At 42.3% G+C, this 20,568-nt stretch overlaps 1 long non-coding RNA gene across 1 annotated transcript in view; it reads right to left on the reverse strand.

The window, feature by feature from the left end:
- LOC144930243 (uncharacterized) overlaps nt 1–20,349 on the reverse strand; it is a 186,499-nt gene extending 166,150 nt beyond the window's left edge. The window contains exon 1 of the long non-coding RNA XR_013635412.1: nt 19,479–20,349. This is a non-coding gene — a long non-coding RNA (uncharacterized LOC144930243). The remainder of the gene's footprint in view (nt 1–19,478) is intronic.
- Nucleotides 20,350–20,568: the final 219 nt, after the last annotated feature.

Here is a 20,568-nt window from a genome sequence, read left to right on the forward strand (position 1 = left end):
AGAGGCGAACAGATACTCTGCAGTGATAAATGCCAAGCCTTTTACTTCATCCAAGTGCAGGATCCTAACATTGGGCCCTTAAAATGTAAAATGCCCTCTCCAGTCTCCTTACAGATAATGGCTGTCAGTTAGTCCCTACTACAGCTTCTGTAAAAGGAAATGATCAGAGGGTAAGATGAGCTTAGAACTCTGAAAATAAAACTAAAAGGATCACAGTAATATCAAACTTGGAAAATCCATCTTATATTGTTGATAACAGTCACCCAGTAGATTTCAAAACAATATGAAGAAGGCACTTGTGCTGTAGTAAACAAGTCACGTTACCAGATCTTCAGCTGGTGTAAATCAGTATAGTACCAGTGAAGTCATTAGAGCTACACCAATTTATATCATCTGAGAATCTGGCCTTTGCTGTCCAAAAATCTGTTTTTTTTTATTTTAAGCCTGATAAAGATTTTTAATTTTTTAGAACTCTATTCCCCTCTCCCTCCTCAGCTAAATTTCCCATTGGCTTTGCTCTGGTGAGTAACTACAAAATACCGTAATTATGCTTTTCACTGAAATCTGATTTATTCCAACCAGCCATCCTGGACTCTGAAAGCAAGTGACACTGGTGCAATCATGCATAATCAAAGTATGTTACATAATAGCACTCCATAGTGAATAAAGCCAGAATTGTTCCTCATAATAGCAGTATGAGGCAAGTGGAAATGAATTGAGTCAAACTGTATGCCACCATAAGAGTTTGCAAACCAAAGAACAGCTGAATAGCCAAGTCATCTGATGACAGTGAGACTACATGATAAGCAGCAGTGTACCACTGCTCAATAGTATAAAGAAGGTAGGCACTGTGCAAGGAGTCCTAAAAATACAGAGGCATGATTTTGGAATTTAATTTGTACTGCGGTAGCACCTAAAGGTCCATGTCAGATCTTTCTTATTAAAATTTCTATAACTGACCCAACAAGGGATGCCTTTTACCATGAACTTGGGAGGGCATAGTTATCTTGTGTTCACCAACTTTAACTGACTCGCTACCTCCTAAATAAACTCTGAGGGCCAGAGCCAATACTAGTACACCCATGGGAGGTTTTGGATTTCAGCTAAACCAAGAACATGGAACTGGGACAAAGCTTCACACGTGTTATAGTGCGAACTCTGGACATTAACTAGGCTATTTGTTTAAGGGTTCCTTAAGCCATTCTTCTATTTTGCAGCTTACGGTCTGAGCACTAAAGTGGAGTTTTCTTTTATAGAGCTGTGCATCTGTGTTGTGTTTATGGAGATTCCTGGGACAGCACAGAGGTGATTCCTCATATTAGAGCAATAAATTAGGTAACTAAATGGTAATATTGTACTAGTGGGTAATTAACTGGGAATCCTAGGTTGATGAAACCACACCAGTGCACATAAGGTTATATTGGTCTTCCTGTCCTTCTGCACTTCACTATATTGCTCTTACCCCCTTCTGCTTCTCTCAGTGCATTATTTGCCACACATTCAACTAATACACAGTTATACTGAGTGTTCAAATCCTTCTCCACCTTGACCTTTCACTACTGTCCAATCACACATCTCCTTCTGAGTCACTGCCATGTCAGATTTCGCATGTCTAAAACTGAGCCTTTCTTCCCATTGTTTCTATATTTGCTGACAAAACAACCATCCTCCTGACACCCAAGATAGCAACCTCTAGGTAATCTTTGACTTCTCTCTTTCCTTTCCCCCCCACTCATCAAGTCCTTGGTATAACTGACAGTTTCCCCCCCCCACCCCTTTATGATATCTCCAGTAGTCATCCTTTCCTCTTTCTCTCCTCCTGAAACACTAGTCCATACTCCAGTCATTTCCCACTGTGATTACTCTAACCTCTCTATTCTAATTCTCCCCTTCTTTGAGTCTCAACTCTGGCTTACACTCTTTCCAAATAACGTTCAGGCATTTTCTTACTTTCAAAGCATTCCACAACTCCACTCCTGCAGCATCTCTGTCAGTTACTACCTCCTAAAACTCTACTGTAATCTACCTACACACCACACAATCTTCCCTCCATACTGCCTTTTATCTTAGAGACAGAATATGCTCTCAGGTGCGCCTGCAAAAATCTGGGGTAATTCTACTATATCCATTGAGTTACTCCAGATTTACACTGTGAAATAATAGCAGAACTTTATCCTTAGTGCTCTCTAAAGCCTCCCGATTTGCATACATCAAGCCCACTCTCTCTCTTCTTTCCAGTCACTTCTGAAAAACAACCTGTTCTGCAAACCTGCTGGTAATATCAGCGTGAGATGCTTTGTTCACTGCACTGTGCCCTTTAGATTGTAAGTACGGATTGTCATTTTTATCAAATATATTCTACCTGTTGTAAAGGACCATGTACAGTTATGGCATTATATGAATAAATAATAATCATAGTGCTCTGTGGGTTATTCTGTTTTTAATATGCATGTATAATCAAAATTTATGAGTGCCTCTAAACAGAAAATTGACACCTTTATAATTCATAGCATGCTGCATATACATTTTAACTCTGAGGTTTGAACCCTACAATTTACTGTACAGCATATGCTATAATCAGAAGCCTAATTTTAAAGAAGCTAATGAAGTCTAATGTCTAATGCATGCTTTTGCCACCACTATTAGCCACATGATAGTAATATAACCATGCAGTAGACCCTCAGAATTACGATCTGACCAGTCAACCATACACCTCATTTGGAACTGGAAGTACACAATCAGGCAACAGAGACACCCCACCCCGCCAAAAAAGAAGCAAATACAGTACAGTATTATGTTAGCCATAAACTACTAAAAAATAAAATAAAAGCAGCATTTTTCTCCTGCATAGTAAAATTTCAAAGCTGTATTAAGTCAATATTCAGTTGTAAACGTTTAAAAGAACAACCATAACATTTTGTTCAGAATTACAAACATTTCAGAGTTCTGAACAACCTCTATTCCCGAGGTCTTCGTAACTCTGAGGTTCTCCTGTAAGTACATAAAGATGATATCAAAGAAAGCAGTTTTTGTTATACTGTATAATATGAGAGAAGTACTTTTTTATTGTAAGGAGACAGCTCCGACCCACTTTAAATGTTTAAAGGTCTTGCATGTATGACACCGTAATTACTGCATCAGTTATCACTCAACTTGCATGAAGAGACACTAATTAGGATTCACATACCTGCTCTCAGGCAAGTGGAAGAACAAGTTTACCTGAACAGACCAAGAAAAGAAAGGCAGGTAACTGCATCTTATTCTTACTGATCAGCCTGGTACATTTTCTTGCCGTATTTTTTGCAACTGTTTCAGAATTGAAGTATTAAGCAAAAGAAACAAACAAAATTAGTTGAAACTTTTAGAAAAACTGCTGGTTTTGACAGCCTGAATGTCACAACATAAATTGTTAAACTAATGAGCTACAAACCCTTATGTGATCCTGTACTGAAAATTACCTGAAAATTACTACTACTTTACACTTATTACCTTAATCATAACTAACTGGCGGCTTTCCTTATTGTTTGTTTAAATTGTTCTCAGAATGTAGAATTTAACTAGCTCAAAACCACTAAAAAGGCTTGCAAATATCACTTTGTCCGACTCACTATCAAATACAATCACTAAATATTTAAATATGTTAAGCTGTTGGGACCCATGATTTTCATCAGAATATTGATTGTTCCTCTGAGAATCCTATGCAGAGAGTAAGCAAAACAATCAGTGCTACTGCAGGGAAATATTTCTGCCTTACCCAGTGGGTGAACCATGTTTTTTTGGGGTGGTGACGGGGAGGTTGGTAAGACTTCATTTGAGTGAACTCTGCACAAACACAAAGATTTCTCTCAGTGACTGAATTTTTCTGCTCATGGGTGCCAAATAAATAAGTGTACATACCATAAATATAACCTCCTTTACTAGAGCCTGAAACATCAGCCTCTTAAATAGACACAGTTGTCCAAGTTCTGCCCTGAATTACCCCCATGTAACCTCACTGACTTCACAAAGGTTCTGCTTGTGTAACTAAGGGTAGAGATTCTCAATGGAAAAGGCCATAAAAATTGTGTATACCTAGATGCTTTTTGTGATGTTACAGGTCTGTGGCCTGTAACATTTGAAAAGGATCAATTTCTTCATACATTGACTCAACTATGGTATGATCTCAGATAAATCCAATATATAAAACTAAAGTTTCTTCTACATACACGTTTCAAATGTGCATTTTAACCACCCCTCCCGCCCCACGTTCTGTGTGGGTTGACCTAACATCTCTCACTTCTCCTCCTTTCCCCTCTCTTCTTCCCTGTCTGTTCTTCCCCCTTCTACATACACTCCTGTGTGTGCACAAACATTCTCCTAAACTACTTCTATGAGGGGAGGTGCCCACTTTCTCATGTGACCTTCAAATCCTTCTCAATTTTTTGAGCCTCACCTGCTGTAGTGATCTCACTCTGTGCAGTTTCTACACCATAGGCTGCCAAAACTTAGAATGACAACAAGCTGTGTTCTCTACCCCTTCTGCAAGAAAAAAAAAAAAAAGTTAAAACAAAACAAAATATTTTTTCTGGGTCGCTACATCCTCAGAAACAGCCTAATCCACTAACATGTAACTTCTGAAAAGGGCAGAATACTGGTGGTGTGCAGTGATCCATGAAAATGTTACACTTATGTGTTAAGGGTAGAATTTTGTTGAATTTCCCTAAGAACATTTTGATAAATTTCTGTTCCATTCCTTTAGACTGGTACAATTGATGAGAAATGTGAACATCCTGGCTCACAGGCAGTGTAGAGCAAGTTATATTGTATCCTCTGCTATAAGAATCACAGATTTATTTTTCTGATGTATAAAATATGCCTTATTAACATACCTCGGGTGCATGTACAAGTTTAACATACCATTTTTTTACCTCTTATCTAAGATGCAAGAGTAAAAGGACATTCCACAGATATCACCAGGCACTCAAACCTCTCCACTCAAGCAAATATTTAAAAAAAAAGAGATGGGTCTTATACTGTGCCCTAATGCGCAACAGAATTGGGCTTTGTCAGATGAGAAAAGGAAGTGAATTTCAGAGTCAAGCACACTGTACTGAGAACACCTTCAAGACATATAAATAAAGGTTATCAAGTGTCTCAGCTAACCTCATCTGCTACTGTAGTATGTGGAGAAAAAGAGGCAGCAAGAACATTATAGATCAAAGTCAATTTACTACCAGAATCTCTTCCCCCAAACAAACAGCATCGCCTCCATTTTATCCAAACTGAGCATCAGTCAGCCAATTTGTTCTCAGCCAACCCCAGTCTCTATTTATCATCCAGTCGTGAGAAAAATATAACAGAATTACGTATCATGTACATACTGATGACACTGCATCTTAAATTATTATTATTTGTTAGTGCTGGCAGAGTGCTTGGCACTGAGTAACCCACAAGGAGTTTACAGTCTGGCTTAAATAAGACGGGATGCAGTGGTAATGGAGGAGGGAGGTTTATGCAAATTAATGTAAAGAGAGAGTTTGCTTTCAAAAGCCACACATCATGCTAGTTCCATTAATTCTGTTATATTGAATGGAAGGTTATAAGATCATTTCAGGCATGAACAAGAGTGGGCAAAGGAAGCACTGAGTTGGGCATTGTTGGCAAACTTAAGTGAGGAGAGTTGTTAATTATGCAATAAGAAGCAAGTGTTGCTACATAAGCGGGTTGGAATTCTTCAGAGCTTCATTGGGGAGGAGGAGAACTGTAACATTCTTTTAAATTGTTACATTGCTTAGTTTTGGTGAGTCTTGTTTACAAGCTCCTTAAAGGGAGCATGTGACCAGGCCCACATAAAATGTTATTAATGCAGGCACATAATTTTTCTGCACTCCAGCACTCAGGATGGCAGCAGAAGAGGCAACTCTTTGATTATATTGCATGATCTTTTCTAAAAACATTGGGGTAAATTGTGCCTCGGTGTTACCCAGAGCTCCCTGCTAACTGGCCTGATATGATAGAGGAGGCAGAGGATGGGGCAGCATAGGCTTTGTTTCACCTCTTCCCTACCCCTCCTCTATCCAAGGGGTTATACCAAGAAGCCGTACCTATGCTCTAGGAGGTATGACACCCAGGAGTGCTAGTAAAACCTTATTTCCTGGCCCCAGTCAGGACATGGGTCAGGATTACACCAACATCTCACATTACAGGAGTCAGAGTAGTCTGGCTCCAGTAGTTACTGTTAGAGGGATGGCTGTTTTTGTTGATCTCTGTAGAGCTGACAAGAGGAAGAAGGTTCCATGAACCATTCTTACCTTGTGTATTCATGCAGGTGCAGGCCACCTGGGTGTAGCTTGCTCACTTTCTTTCCAGTGCACACTGTGCAACTGACAGGATGATAAGGTCCTATGAATGTAAACTTTCCTTCTCTGGCTTTCAAGCGGATTTCTCTGGTTTTGGTCTTGTGCTATACAAACATTAGCAAGGATCTATGAGCTAATTTTGAAGAGCAGATGGTTTTAAAGCTTTTCCTAGAAATCAAATGTTATTTAAGATTTTAAAACGTTACCTCTCTAGCTGAAACTTGCAATCTGGGTAAAACCAATATGCACATTTAACAGTTACCAACTGAAGGACTGATCCTACAGCCTTTGGGCACCGAGGCTGTGCCATATGAAATCAATGGTTCCTTCAGGTGAGACAGAAATACATACCCTGAATAGACAGTATGAGCTTTAGAGATATCCAGTGTGAACCATTAAAAGGACCAAACCCTGGCCTCACTGGAGTCAGTATCAATACTCCCACTTACTTCACAGGATGAAAATTTCCCCCCCATATATAAGAGGAGACTTCCAAATCCACATTGCACAGATGTTAGGCTTTGCGCCATGCCTAGAATGTTATCTTTTCCCCTATTTCTTATGGCTGTTGAGGAGAATGTGGGCTGTGATAGCTAAGTTTAGGGGCAGTCCTTTGGTTTATGTTGTATTTTTAAGCTGGCTGGGTGCCCATAGTTATATTTTAAAAATCTGAAGTGATAAACAATAAATAAATAATATAATGCATTACTGAGCAATTAAAGCTGCTACATTGTCCAAGGAATATTAATCCCTGTTCTACAGGGTATTCAAGACACCATAGAGATAAACTGATCTTCAGTAGGGAAGTATACATCCAGAAGGTTCACATATTCAATATTTATTTTGATACTGTTTTCATTTCATAGGGTATGGATATGATTTCAGCATAAAGAGGCACAAGTTTATGATTTTTCTATCGATTATTAATAACTAATAGACATTTTGCACTCACCACAGAAGGTAAAACTACCTAAAACAACATCCACATTGTGTATAAATCATTCTGCAATGTTGCAAAGCCCCTCTTAGGTTGTCTATTTGCCATAGAAAATAGCTTAGGATAGATTTACCACTTCAGCAGAAGTTTAAAACTTTTATTCAAAGGCTCTGTGTATAGCACAGATCTTACTTGGTTGAGGTCACTAAACTTCACCTTTCCATTTGAGTTTTGGTTTCCTTTACTTTAAAACAAAATAGAATGAATGCTATATAAGACCATATGCTATACAGATGCATGCTGTGTAACATCCTTACTTCTATGAAGAAACAGCATAGTGTAGATTTATAAAGGCTGTTAAGCATTTAGACAGCTAGGAAAAACTGGACTTAGCTGCATATTCATTCAGTGACATCACATGGGGTGTGCATTCACCAGTTGATACATGTAAACTGCTTGGGTGTGCATATACACTAATCCATTGTGTGTGCATATTGAATTGTGTATCTACATGACTGGACTTCTTAATTTTATTTTTCTTTTATGAAAAAATAAATCAGGAAAATATTTCTTACTATCTCTAGGCCAACTCCTGATGCTGCTGCCCAGCAAGTGTGGGACCCAGCCAGGCTGAGAGGAGAAGTTACTACCTGGGTAGGGCCCACAGAGCTGCTCCATGGCTGCCCAAGCCTTGCCCACTCCTCAGACTCTGCCCCCCCCACACACACTCTCCTACATTGCAGTAAGAAAAGGAGGACTTGTGGCACCTTAGTCTCTAGTCTGCCACAAGTCCTCCTTTTCTTTTTGCGGATACAGACTAACACGGCTGCTACTCTGAAACCTACATTGCAGTGAAGTTCTCAGAGTCACACTGGAAGGAACACAATGCCTCTCCTACCTAACGTCCCTGAGGGAAGCATCCAGCCAGATGAGTGAAAGATAGTAAAAGAGAAAGTGGCCAGCTACTCTCCCACAGCAATGGAGTCACCTGACCGCCTTGAAGTGGAGTCTTCAGCCACCATTGGGGCTTATTGGGATCAAAGAATTTCTCCACTCAGTGGGCAATCAAAGTAGGGAGAGAGCATCACAGGCCTCCTGGAAAATCCTCTGTAATACCCATAAGTGCTGCTTCGAAGACTCACACTAAATCCCCTAATCCAGCGGTTCTCAAACTGTGGGTTGGGACCCCCACTAGGGCTGGCTTAGACTTGCTGGGGCCAGGGGCCAAAGCCCGAGCCCCACTGTCTGGGGCTGAAGCCTGAGGACTTCAGCCTTGGGCAGTGGGGCTGAGATTACAGACTCCCTACCTGGGGCTGAAGACCTTGGGCTTGGGCTTTGGTTTTACCCCCCCCCCCGCCCGGGGCAGGGTTTGGCCCCCCCACCCAGGGTGGCAAGGATCAGGCAGACTCAGGCTTCGGTCCCACCTCCTGGGGTCATGTAATAATTTTTGTTGTCAGAAGGGGATCGTGGTGCAATGAAATTTGAGAACCCCTGCCCTAATCCATGAGCTCCCTCCCATCAGAACCACATTTTGCACAGATCTTGTCTAGTAGAGAGCTTAGAACGACATAGTTAAAGGCAATAGTCCACAAGTGAGGAAGCCTAAGGAGCTAATTTAAGAGACACTCTCTCCCTGCTGGAACACCCCCACAAAAAACATCAGCGTTCAGAGCTTTTCACAGCTCACATCGTTGCACTCCTAAACTACTCCGAAAGTCCCGAGGAACTGGTGATAAGTACAGACCAATTATCTGTATTGTTAACTTTTAAAACACATGCGAATCATGATTACAAAAAACACCAGCACAAATTTCCACTGAAAATGTCATTGAAAAATACGTGAAATGGCAGAATTATCAGACTTATGAAGAAGATGCATATTCCTGGCATATATGTTCACTGGGAGATAATTGCCTGGGCTTGAATTTTCAGTACTGAGTGAGATCACAGTCTTTATCTAGGTTATAAATATGAATTTAGACATTTATTTAATTTTTAAAGCAAAACTCCTTCTGTAAAAATGTTCTCCTATCAAAGATAATATGTAAGGAAGTTCTGTTTCTTATACTTTGTAATCGAGTTTCACAAGCCTTCCTTACATGATACAATCTAAGCTGGAAATGCATGCTGCAGATTTATTGCCGATTACAACTGAGAATTTTCTCACCAAGATCAAATACTTCTCTCCAGTTCAGTCTGGGCAGAATATAGATAGAACATTTCTGTTGACACAAATGTACTAAAACTGTTCTAGAGGGTAATGTGGGGAAAATATCAATTGAAAAATTGATAGTAACTTGAGTTGATTAATGTATGCATTGTTTCAGAGCTGCATGCAATCTTCTTGGCGATAATTCTATTTCCCTACTTAAGCCAACTTGCCAATTATCATTATGCATAACTATGAAACTGGGACAAAAAAAACTTTGATGATAATGTTTACATCTCATCTGGTATGCGCATAAATTTAATCTAGTATAACAGAAAACCCAAAAGCTGCCCTTTTATTACCAAAGTAGTAATGGTTATCTTGCGGAGTATAATCATAAACCAAGTATTTTTACACTGTTAACTTCTGAAATGTTTTTTTAAAACATATGAGTGAACAACAGAGCTAGTGGAATACTGCAAATACAGTGTTCATAGATGTTCATTTGAATTTCAAAAATCTGTTTGGTTCAATCATATTAAAGTCCCTATTTATTTGCTGTTCAGGAACATTTGCATGGATGGACTTTTGCATGCATACATGTTTGGGGCATTATTGTTCTTCCTTATGAGGATTACTTATATCCTGCAGTTGGTGAATCAGACTCTTAATGATGCTACACTTGAGGTTGAGGGTTCCAGTTTTCCGCAGGCTCACTTATGTACATCTAGTGGTCTTTGGCAATGACTTTACACTTTGAGGGCAGATTTTGACTCTTTATGTAAACCACAGCTGACTTAGGAACACAATATTGTTTTGCGGTGATGTCCTAGATCGGAGTGGGCAAACTTTTTGGCCCGGGGGCCACATCAGGGAATATAAATTGTATGGTGGGCCATGAATGCTCACAAAATTGGGGTTGTGATGCAGGAGGGGGTGAGGGCTCTGGTTCGGGGTTCATTGTATCATTACAATTAATTGTGGATGAAGGAAATGGCCCTTTGCTGATAGCAGACATTGGCTGAAGAAGGTTAAATTGGATTGTAATGCCATGCAAAATGTGTTGAATCCAGTGACAGAATTAAAAACAAACTATGAAGCTGTATATAACACATATACAGGGTTAATAAATGGTATAACAGCAAAGCTGCATGTGGCTAAGAGTGCATTTATACATTTCTAAAGGCCTGTCCTGTTCTTTATGCTTTGCAGGAACTCATAGAAGAGCAGCAAGAAGAATTGAAAAATCGGGAAATCATTTCACCTGTGAAGTTCAGTGAGTGGGCTGCATGATTGTTTATGCTCCCAAAAGGGGTAGAAGTGTTAGAATTTGTAGGAAATACAGCACAACTCAGCAGGAGACAGGAAAACCTCTGGTGTGTAAAATGTCTGAAGTTTAGAAATATCTAGATGTATGTGGGAGTGACTTTACCTAGTTATTGCACCTATGCCTACAAAGGTGCATAGTTTTGTAAGTGTGCTGTATGTTTTCCTTCAGGAGGGAGAGTTTCCTGGCAGGTGGCCACAGTCTACTGCTCCTGAGATAGCTCTCAGAGACTTTTGTCACAGAGGAATGTAAATACCGTTTTCTTTTTTTCTTTTCTGTTGTTACTTCCCTCTGTTTTGTTGCTTTTTGGTTATTTTGTAACTTTGATTCCATTTATCCTGCCTTTTCACAGAAGCTGAAGAAGAAACTCTACATATTAGTTTATTTGTTGCAGCTGTTGGTTCATTGTTTGTTCCTTTTTATGGAAATTTTTTTAATCAAAAGTTTTATTTTTTATTTCTGTGCCTATAATATTTTCCCTATGGTTTCTATGGCAGACCAAACAGCAGACCCATTTTCATTGCTGTCAGAACTGCTAAGGGCACACTGCATTGTGCGATGATGTGTTTATGATGAGAGATATACTGGCTATGTGGCCTGTCAGCTACTCACTCACACTTACTTCTCTCAGGGGGATCCCTCCTTTCCAGCAGCCACCATCTATTTCTAATGTCATATACTGTGTGTTGGACAACTGCCTGGCCCTTAACTTGCTTTCTTAGTGTGCCCCATAGTGGTGCTTAGTGCAGGTCCCTCCTTCATGGTGGCCATGAAAAAGAACTTTCTTTGTTCAGGTCCAAAGTAGCTAGCAGCTCCACAGTAAGGGAAAATTGAGAGCTTCCTGTGACCTGACCCAACCCTGCTGTTTTGTACTTGATGTCCATAATTCCACCATCCTCACACCATCTCCTACTTCCTGAGATGTTTTTAAAACTCCCACTGTTGCTACTTGCTACATAGAGGGATGGGGAGAGGAGACAGTTGTAGAGTCCTTATCGCACCTGCTTGTGTGCCTGTGCCCACCTTATATTATTTCTATGTTTGAATTATTTTTATTTTTTTAATTATTGGAACAACAGTGCATACGCAGACTCTAGCCTCTACCTACAGAATGAGATGTGCATTTTTGAAAATTTAGCCTTTTAGAACTGAGAATTCACTTTGCACATTGGTGAAATGAAGCCACTGTTGAAACATAATATACCAGCCCTTTAACCCTTACTACAAAACAGTACGGGGAAAGGAGGTGAAAAATACTGTATTCAATTGAAGCTGCAGGAAAATTTATCAAAGAAGTTGAAATTTGAGACATTGGATTTAACTCTGTTTTTGCAAAAATTACCAAGGATTTTTTTACTAACCATAAGTAATGTGGTTTATATCTCAAAGTTTGTATCTGAAAACCTTCAAGCCGCATACTGCACACTAACGGCTTTGGCCGAGAGCTGGGAAGAGAACCATCAGCTGAATCACCAGCACCACTTCCTCAAGAAACCTGAGTTCTCCTGAAAGTTTCATATCCAAGTACTTACCTTGCTAAGCCTGTGAGACCTGACAAGATGACTTTCTGAGAGGGTTGGCCGCAGATCAGTATCACAGTATATCTGTCACAGATGAAGAAACTACATACAGTGCATGGATCAATGTAATTCATTCAAGGCCATAAAAATCCTTCAGAGAGTGTTACAAATCCCTTGTAAATGCTTCATTTTGTGTTTGGATCTCATTGCATTTAGCTAAGAGATGGGGAGGAAGTCTTGTAGTCAGAAAATTTCCTACCACCAACACATGAAAGGCTCAAAACCTAAGTTATTCCAGCTAAGGTCAGAAAGACTAAATATCTTAATGACAGAAGGGCTTCTGTTGGACAAGATATTTCTCTTCTCTGTTCAGACCACCCATTCTTTTCTATCACCTTGACATCATATTTGAATCTGAAATTTTGTGGATTTCCCACGTTCTTTGTGTCCATTAATATACCTCTACTGCCTCTAAAACACTGACCATATACAACTCCATGGGTATGTCTACACTACGGAATAAGGTCGAATTTATAGAAGTCGGGTTTTTAGAAATCGGTTTTATATATTCGAGTGTGTGTGTCCCCACAGAAAATGCTCCAAGTGCATTAAGTGCATTAACTCGGCGGAGTGCTTCCACAGTACCGAGGCTAGTGTCGACTTCTGGAGCGTTGCACTGTGGGTGGCTATCCCACAGTTCCCGCAGTCTCCGCTGCCCATTGGAATTCTGGGTTGAGATCCCAATGCCTGATGGGGCTAAAACATTGTCACGGGTGGTTCTGGGTACATATCGTCAGGCCCCCCTTCCCTCCCTCCCTCTCTCTGTGAAAGGAAGGGCAGACAATCGTTTTGCGCCTTTTTTCCTGAGTTACCTGTGCAGACGCCATACCACGGCAAGCATGGAGCCTGCTCAGGTAACCGTCACCGTATGTCTCCTGGGTGCTGGCAGACGCGGTACGGCATTGCTACACAGTAGCAGCAACCCATTGCCTTCTGGCAGCAGACGGTGCAATACGACTGGTAGCCGTCCTCGTCGTGTCCGAGGTGCTCCTGGCCACGTCGGCTGGGAGCGCCTGGGCAGACATGGGCGCAGGGACTAAATTTGGAGTGACTTGACCAGGTCATTCTCTTTAGTCCTGCAGTCAGTCCTATTGAACCGTCTTATGGTGAGCAGGCAGGCGATACGGATTGCTAGCAGTCGTACTGTACCATCTTCTACCGGGCAGGCAAGAGATGAGGATGGCTAGCAGTCGTACTGTACCATCTTCTGCCGAGCAGCCATGAGATGTGGATGGCATGCAGTCCTTCTGCACCGTCTGCTGCCAGCCAAAGATGTAAAAGATAGATGGAGTGGATCAAAACAAGAAATAGACCAGACTTGTTTTGTACTCATTTGCTTCCCCTCCTCCCCTGTCTAGGGGACTCATTCCTCTAGGTCACACTGTAGTCACTCACAGAGAAGGTGCAGCGAGGTAAATCTAGCCATGTATCAATCAGAGGCCAGGCTAACCTCCTTGTTCCAATAAGAACAAAATAAGAACAATAACTTAGGTGCACCATTTCTTATTGGAATCCTCCATGAAGTCCTGCCTGAAATACTCCTTGATGTAAAGCCACCCCCTTTGTTGATTTTAGCTCCCTGAAGCCAACCCTGTAAGCCGTGTCCTCAGTCGCCCCTCCCTGCGTCAGAGCAACAGCAAACAATCGTGCATCTGAGTTGAGAGTGCTGTCCAGAGCGGTCACAATGGAGCACTCTGGAATATCTCCCGGAGGCCAATACCGTCGAATTGTGTCCACAGTACCCCAAATTCAAGCCAGCAAGGCCGATTTAAGCACTAATCCACTTGTCAGGGGTGGAGTAAGGAAATCGATTTTAAGAGCCCTTTAAGTCGAAATAAAGGGCTTCATCGTGTGGACGGGTGCAGGTTTACATCGATTTAATGCTGCTAAATTCGACCTAAAGTCCTAGTGTAGACCAGGGCCATGTGTGCTACTGAGTCTACTCCACTTCTGCTAAAATCCTCACCAGTACTTTCATATCCCGCCTTTTTTACTTCCATATTTGAAGGTCCTTACATAGCCCCTTTCCCCTAAGAGTGAGGGATGGTGGGGGACAGACAAACCATTATAGTACAAATCCTATGCCACTTCCCCTCCCCTGAATCAATGTCATATCACCTTCCTCTATACAGACAGAATGCACATCTACTAGTAGTCTCCCACATATTGCCACGCTCATTATGCCAAAGGACCTTCTACAGACACGGAGGAGGGGCTGGATTTGCTTACTGAACAATAGCAAAATACACTAAATAAATACTATGAAAGAATCCAATCTGAGAAACCCTTGTTCACATAGCCATGAAATTTGATAAATGTATTTAAAATATTCACTACTGTTCTCATTTCTGAAAGCATAGCCTTAAGCCTACTGACATTTCATGGTCTGTTAATACAGAACTCTTTAAATATAGAAAAGTACACATTATACATTAAAGACTATGTAGACTCATGCATAATTATACTGTATCAACCTAGGATTGCTTAATGGTGCAAATTATAAATATTGAATATTGAAGACTATTGCCATAAAAAAATACCGCAAATTATATAAACCTATATCTTTCAAAGTTAAATTTTGTTATTAAGTAAAATCACAAATACAATATAGTACAGAAGACATACATGTCTCATGCTCAAAACTTCCCTTCTGAAACTTTAAATCATAACTCATTCCAGGTTATAATGTAGATTACAAGGAAGGTTTCAATCCTGCAAATACTTAAAAGACATGAGTAATTTTACTTACGAATAATAACACTGGAATAAATTGGAGTTTTGTGTGGGTAAAGTGAGCCAGTCTTGGCCTTGAGTGACCACAGATGTAATTATGTAGGTACTGGTTATTACTCTGTTGTTAAAGTTTGGTTCAATGTTTCCACTTAAAATAGAGATTCTTGGATTAAGTGTAAAAAAATAGTGTTAATGCAATATTCAGATTCAGAAATTAAGCACTCCGAAGTATAGAAATTCAAGACTTAAGCTTACTCCCAACATTAACTCAGCAAAATTACACATCGTATACACTTTATGGTGTATTTTAATAAAAAGCAATGATACATTATTATTTACAGGTAGCACTGAGAGCAAGAAAAGAAAAATAAAAAAACTACTACTTCCTAAAAAACCTTAACTTTTGAATTTTCTGACATCTGAGTGCTTGATTTCTCCACCTCATTTCTTTATACCAGCATTTTCTTTTCCTTTTTGTTTTTTTAAAGGAATAGCACATTAATATATAGATATAGATTTGATTGGTTTGGTGTGATTACAGTCCAATAAAACTTGTAAATTTCTTGAACTAGACCAGGATTAAAGTCAGTGCAATTTAGCTAAGTTTTTATTTAATGATGTTGCTACAAGTGAGAGGAGCAATTCTTTATAAAGCTAATTTATCATACACCTGTGTTCCCATCACTTGCCTACTAAGCCATCTCCCCATGACTTAGTCTAATCCAGCGGATCTCAACCAGGGGTCCGGGACCCCCTGTGGTGCTGCAAGCAGGTTTCAGGAGGTCCGCCAAGCAGCACCAGCATTAGACTCGCTGGGGCTCAGGCCAGAAGCCAAACTATTTATTTTTAATTATTTTTTTAAAGTTTCTTGTTCATTGTGCCTGTTCTTCTGTCTGATACCTGTATCAAAACAAAAGTTACTTCTGGGTTCCCAAACAATCTTACATGATTATCTCAAAGGAAGTATATGCTAATGAAAAATAAAAATGTTACATTTATTTCATTTGGTGCCTAGATTCAGAGGACGGGTATCATACCCCACTGTGCAGGGTTGTAGGCTGAAAGAAAGGGAAACAAGTTGAAAACAGAGGGAAATAGTATATTCCAACTATAGATTCGTAGATTCATAGATATTAAGGTCAGAAGGGACCATTATGATCATCTAGTCTGACTTCCTGCACAATGCAGGCCACCGAATCTCACCCACCCACTCCTGCAATAAGCCTCTCACCTATGTCTGAGCTATTGAAGTCCTCAAATCATGGTTTAAAGACTTCAAGGTGCAGAGAATCCTCCAGCAAGCGACCCATGCCCCATGCTGCAGAGGAAGGCGAAAAAATAGTATATTCCAACTATAATTTTAGGGTGCATATTTCCAATTACGTTTTTCCAATTTGAGCGCTGATAAATTGAATACAAGGAAAGTTCTACTAAATATAAAATGAAAAGGAGTACTTGTGGCACCTTAGAGACTAACAAATTTATTTGAGCATAAACTTTCGTGAGCTACAGCTCACTTCATTGTCACGAAAGCTTATGCTCAAATAAATTTGTTAGTCTCTAAGGTGCCACAAGTACTCCTTTTCTTTTTTGCGGAAACAGACTAACACGGCTGCTACTCTGAAACCTAAATATAAATGTTACAGTTAAACTATCTCCCACTTAGATAATATTGGATCCTTTTGGGGGAGTGGGTGGAAAGGGTATTCACCACTTTTTACCTCTCTTTATAACTTGGATAGAAATATCATTTTAAATACACCACAAATAATCTATTCATAGAGTTGTAACACCTTCTGCTAAGAATGCATAAATGCAAGAAATGCAGAATTGGGCCTACATATTAGAACGCTATCAAAGTAGTTTGAAAAACATTTACTATGGATATTAGATAATCTATCATTGAAAAGTAGGAGAAAAAAATCCATATGTGTTTTCTATTTCTCTGTTGCATGGCACATACAAATATACATATTTCATGCACGCAGAGACACAATTCATTTGTACATGCAGTCATAAACAGATAAATTGTTACTGAGGATTTTTACAAGACCTTCTGTTACAGAGTTTTACATGAAATACTGTGAGCTTGATTCTGCTATTACTAGCAGTGATGTAAGCCAGGAGAAGCTCCAATGAAATCAATAGACTCATACTGGTGTGAAACTTGTGTACATGAGAATAGAATCAAGCTCATTGTATAAGGAAAATATATATATATACACACACACCTCTACCCTGATATAACGCAACCCGATATAACACAAATTCAGATAGAAAGCGGTAAAGCAGTGCTCTGGGGGGCAGGGCTGAACGCTCTGGCGGATCAGCGGGTCAGCATGTCTGGCTCTGACATGCTGCTCTGAGCAGTGTGTTAAGGGTGCCGGGCCGGGGCCAAGGAGTTGAATAAGGGGCAGAGGGTCTCGGGAGGCGGTCAGGGAACAGGGAGCAGGGGGGGTTGGATGGTTCGGAGGTTCTGGGGTCAGGGTACAGGGAACAGGGGCATTCGATAGGGCGTGGGAGTCCCGGAGGGGCCTGTCAGGGGTGTGGATAGGGTTCGGGGCAGTCAGGTGACAGGGAGCGGGGGGGGGAGGAGTTGGATCGGTCAGGGGTTCTGAGGGGTCAGTCAGGGGGTGGGAAGTGACTATTAATAACGGAAATGCTCAAGGCCAAAGCAAGTTCAATATAACACAGTTTCACCTATAACATGGTAAGATTTTTTGGCTCCCAAGGACCACATTATATCAGGGTAGAGGTGTATTTTTATAAATATTTAAAGCTTGATCCACAGACTTCCACTGACTTCAAAGGGGTTTGGATCAGGCACTTAGGTCAGAGATCCTGAAACAGTTCAAAAAGTATTAGACTGTGGTGAATACAATACCAGCAGTTTTACTATACTGGTGATAAAAATAAAGCAATGGAAGTAAAATCCCCACATGTGAGGTCTCAGCACCCTGCCCTCTTACACTGTGTAAATTTCAGTTACATATGGAATTATTATTCAGATGACTCTGTTGAATTGTTTTTGAATTATGAAATAAATAGGAAGCAGGGACTTTAATTACAACTGCATTTTCTAAAGTACAGACTGATACACATCAATTGGGGGAAATCTGGCTGTATTTAAGTCAATGAGAGTTTTGCCAGGGACATCAATGGGAACAGGATTTCACTTATTGTACACTAGCAGTGTACTATAATTATAAGCTCTGTTTATGTTCTCTGAGCTTCAGTATCCATATGTAGTTTACACCTTCAGCTTTAATAGGTTTGTGAATGGAACAATTACATTTCAGTCACTGAACAACTTAAAAATAATTATGTCACCATAATTATTCAGATTAAAGCATTACAAAGATACCGTGCATTTTAGTCATTCTTATAACTAACAAGCAACAACCGGAATCAGACCTACAGTACCTTCTCTTGGTATGATTCACAGAATCATAGAATATCAGGGTTGGAAGGGACCTCAGGAGGTCATCTAGTCCAACCCCCTGCTCAAAGCAGGACCAATCCCCAATTTTTGCCCCTGATCCCTAAATGGCCCCCTCAAGGATTGAACTCACAACCCTGGGTTTAGCAGGATTCTCTACCTTATTTCTACAGCCATCTTAAGGAAGGGGAACTAGTACCAAACCTGTCCCATGAATTCTTAGTCTTTAAGGTCACCTACCATGTCAGATACTAAGTGGTATAAAATGCCTTTTAGCAACCCAGAAATGTTTTTTTTAAAACATCTTGACAGCCTATATTTTTAGCAACCTACCCCCAAACTTGATAAATTCGATATCATCTTCCAGGATTGGTCTTGATAGGTAGTCTTTTACCCCAAAGTCAAATAGATGCGACATACAAGTTCAGTTTTAACAGACAGGAAAACAAATAAAGGTTGAGCATTCCTCTGTCTACACATTGCATAATCTACTAAGCCATTATACCTGAAGCTGAGCAGGCAAACGTTACAGCGCCTCATCTCACCGGCTAACTTTTCTGTAAAACAAAAAGCTGCTGCAACTCAGCAGTCATCTACAAAAATAACCCCAACAGCTTTCAGTTTGTTTCACCTGGCTACAAAGCGTTAAGGAGGAAATCCCCCCCCCCCCATCAAAGCAACAGAGCCACTGCAAAACCCCTTCATCTCAGCCGCTCACATCACAAATAACTGTCTCGGGAGAAACTTTTCCAAGTGGCACACAGAGGCAGAGTGACAGAAACAGCAGATCTGTGTAAAACACGCAGATGACCGACTCTCGCTCGTGCCTAGGCAGAGCAGTACAGAGACACCCCCTCCTCCCCGCTCCCAGTGCGCGGCTATGTGGTGATACACGATCCTGGTGCGTGTCCCCCCCCCCCCGCCCCCCGGTGTGTCTACCTGACGGAGTGTAAGGGAATGAGCAATGCCAGTTACCGGGGAGCGAGCGCCTTTCTTGCAGAGCGGTCCCCTGAAGACTCCTTTAATGCCACGGTAGTGCCCGTTGCTGAGATGCCTGGAGCTGATGACCAGGTAGCACGCCATGCGGGTCCGGGCGGGCTGAGGACGGGGCAGGGGCTCAGCCCCGCCGTGCGCTGCTTGTGGGGGGGAAACGCGGGCTGGCCCCTGCTCAACACCAGCAGGAGCAAGTGCTACCCCCGCTGGGGACCCCGCCGGCGTGAAGCGGCGACGATCTCTCCCCCAGCGCCCGCCTTACAGCTGCCAGCAGCAGGATGCGCCGAGGGCAGCAGCGGCAGCCCGAGCGCGGCGAGGGGAGCCGGGAAGCGGCCAGTCCGCATGCTGTTCCGCGGGGCTCCGGCAGCTCCGCCAGGAACCAGGGCAGGGCGCAACTTCCAGGCCGGGGGCGGCACCTCGCTAGCCCCGCACCCCCCAGGCGCGGGCACCGGCAGGCGCAAGCCAGGCGGGGGTTTCTCCGCGGCAGCCGGTCCCCATGGCCGGTCCCGCCGCCCGGCGGGGCGCTGCCTGCAGCGGGCTGGCTCCGAGTCCTGGGCACCAAAGTCCTTCAGGTGCCGCCGCCGCTGCGGCCAGCGCCTTAGCGCGGGGCGGGGCGGCGCCGGGAGAGCCCCTCAGCCGGCCCGCGAGCGAGGCAGCAGGTGGGAGCTGCCCCTGGCCGCTGCGCTGCCGAGCGGGCTCGGCGCAGCAGGGACAGCGGCGGGAGAGGCGCACACGGGCGGGGGCAGCACGGCCGCGGCTGGCCCCTGCGTAACGCGGTCAGCCTGCGAGGAGCCCCCGAGCGCCGGCACCATCCTCGGCCCAGCGCCTTGCCCCAGCTCCTCTGCTCAGGACCGGTACTGTCCTCTCAGCCGCTCCCTCCGTGCCTGTCTCTCCGCCCCCCTCTCACTCCTTCCCGCCCCCCTTCCAGGCTGAAGGCAGCCGCCACAGCTCCCCAGCTGGCTAGGACTGAGCTCCTCAAGCCCCCCGGCTGCGTCCAAGGTATGGTATCAAAGGGGGACACGATGGTCTCCCAGCCATTCCTACCCGATGAGTGGCGCTGAAGTGCAATGGG

The sequence above is a fragment of the Lepidochelys kempii genome, chromosome 2, assembly GCF_965140285.1.
Source record: "Lepidochelys kempii isolate rLepKem1 chromosome 2, rLepKem1.hap1, whole genome shotgun sequence".
Classification (NCBI taxonomy): domain Eukaryota; kingdom Metazoa; phylum Chordata; order Testudines; family Cheloniidae; genus Lepidochelys; species Lepidochelys kempii.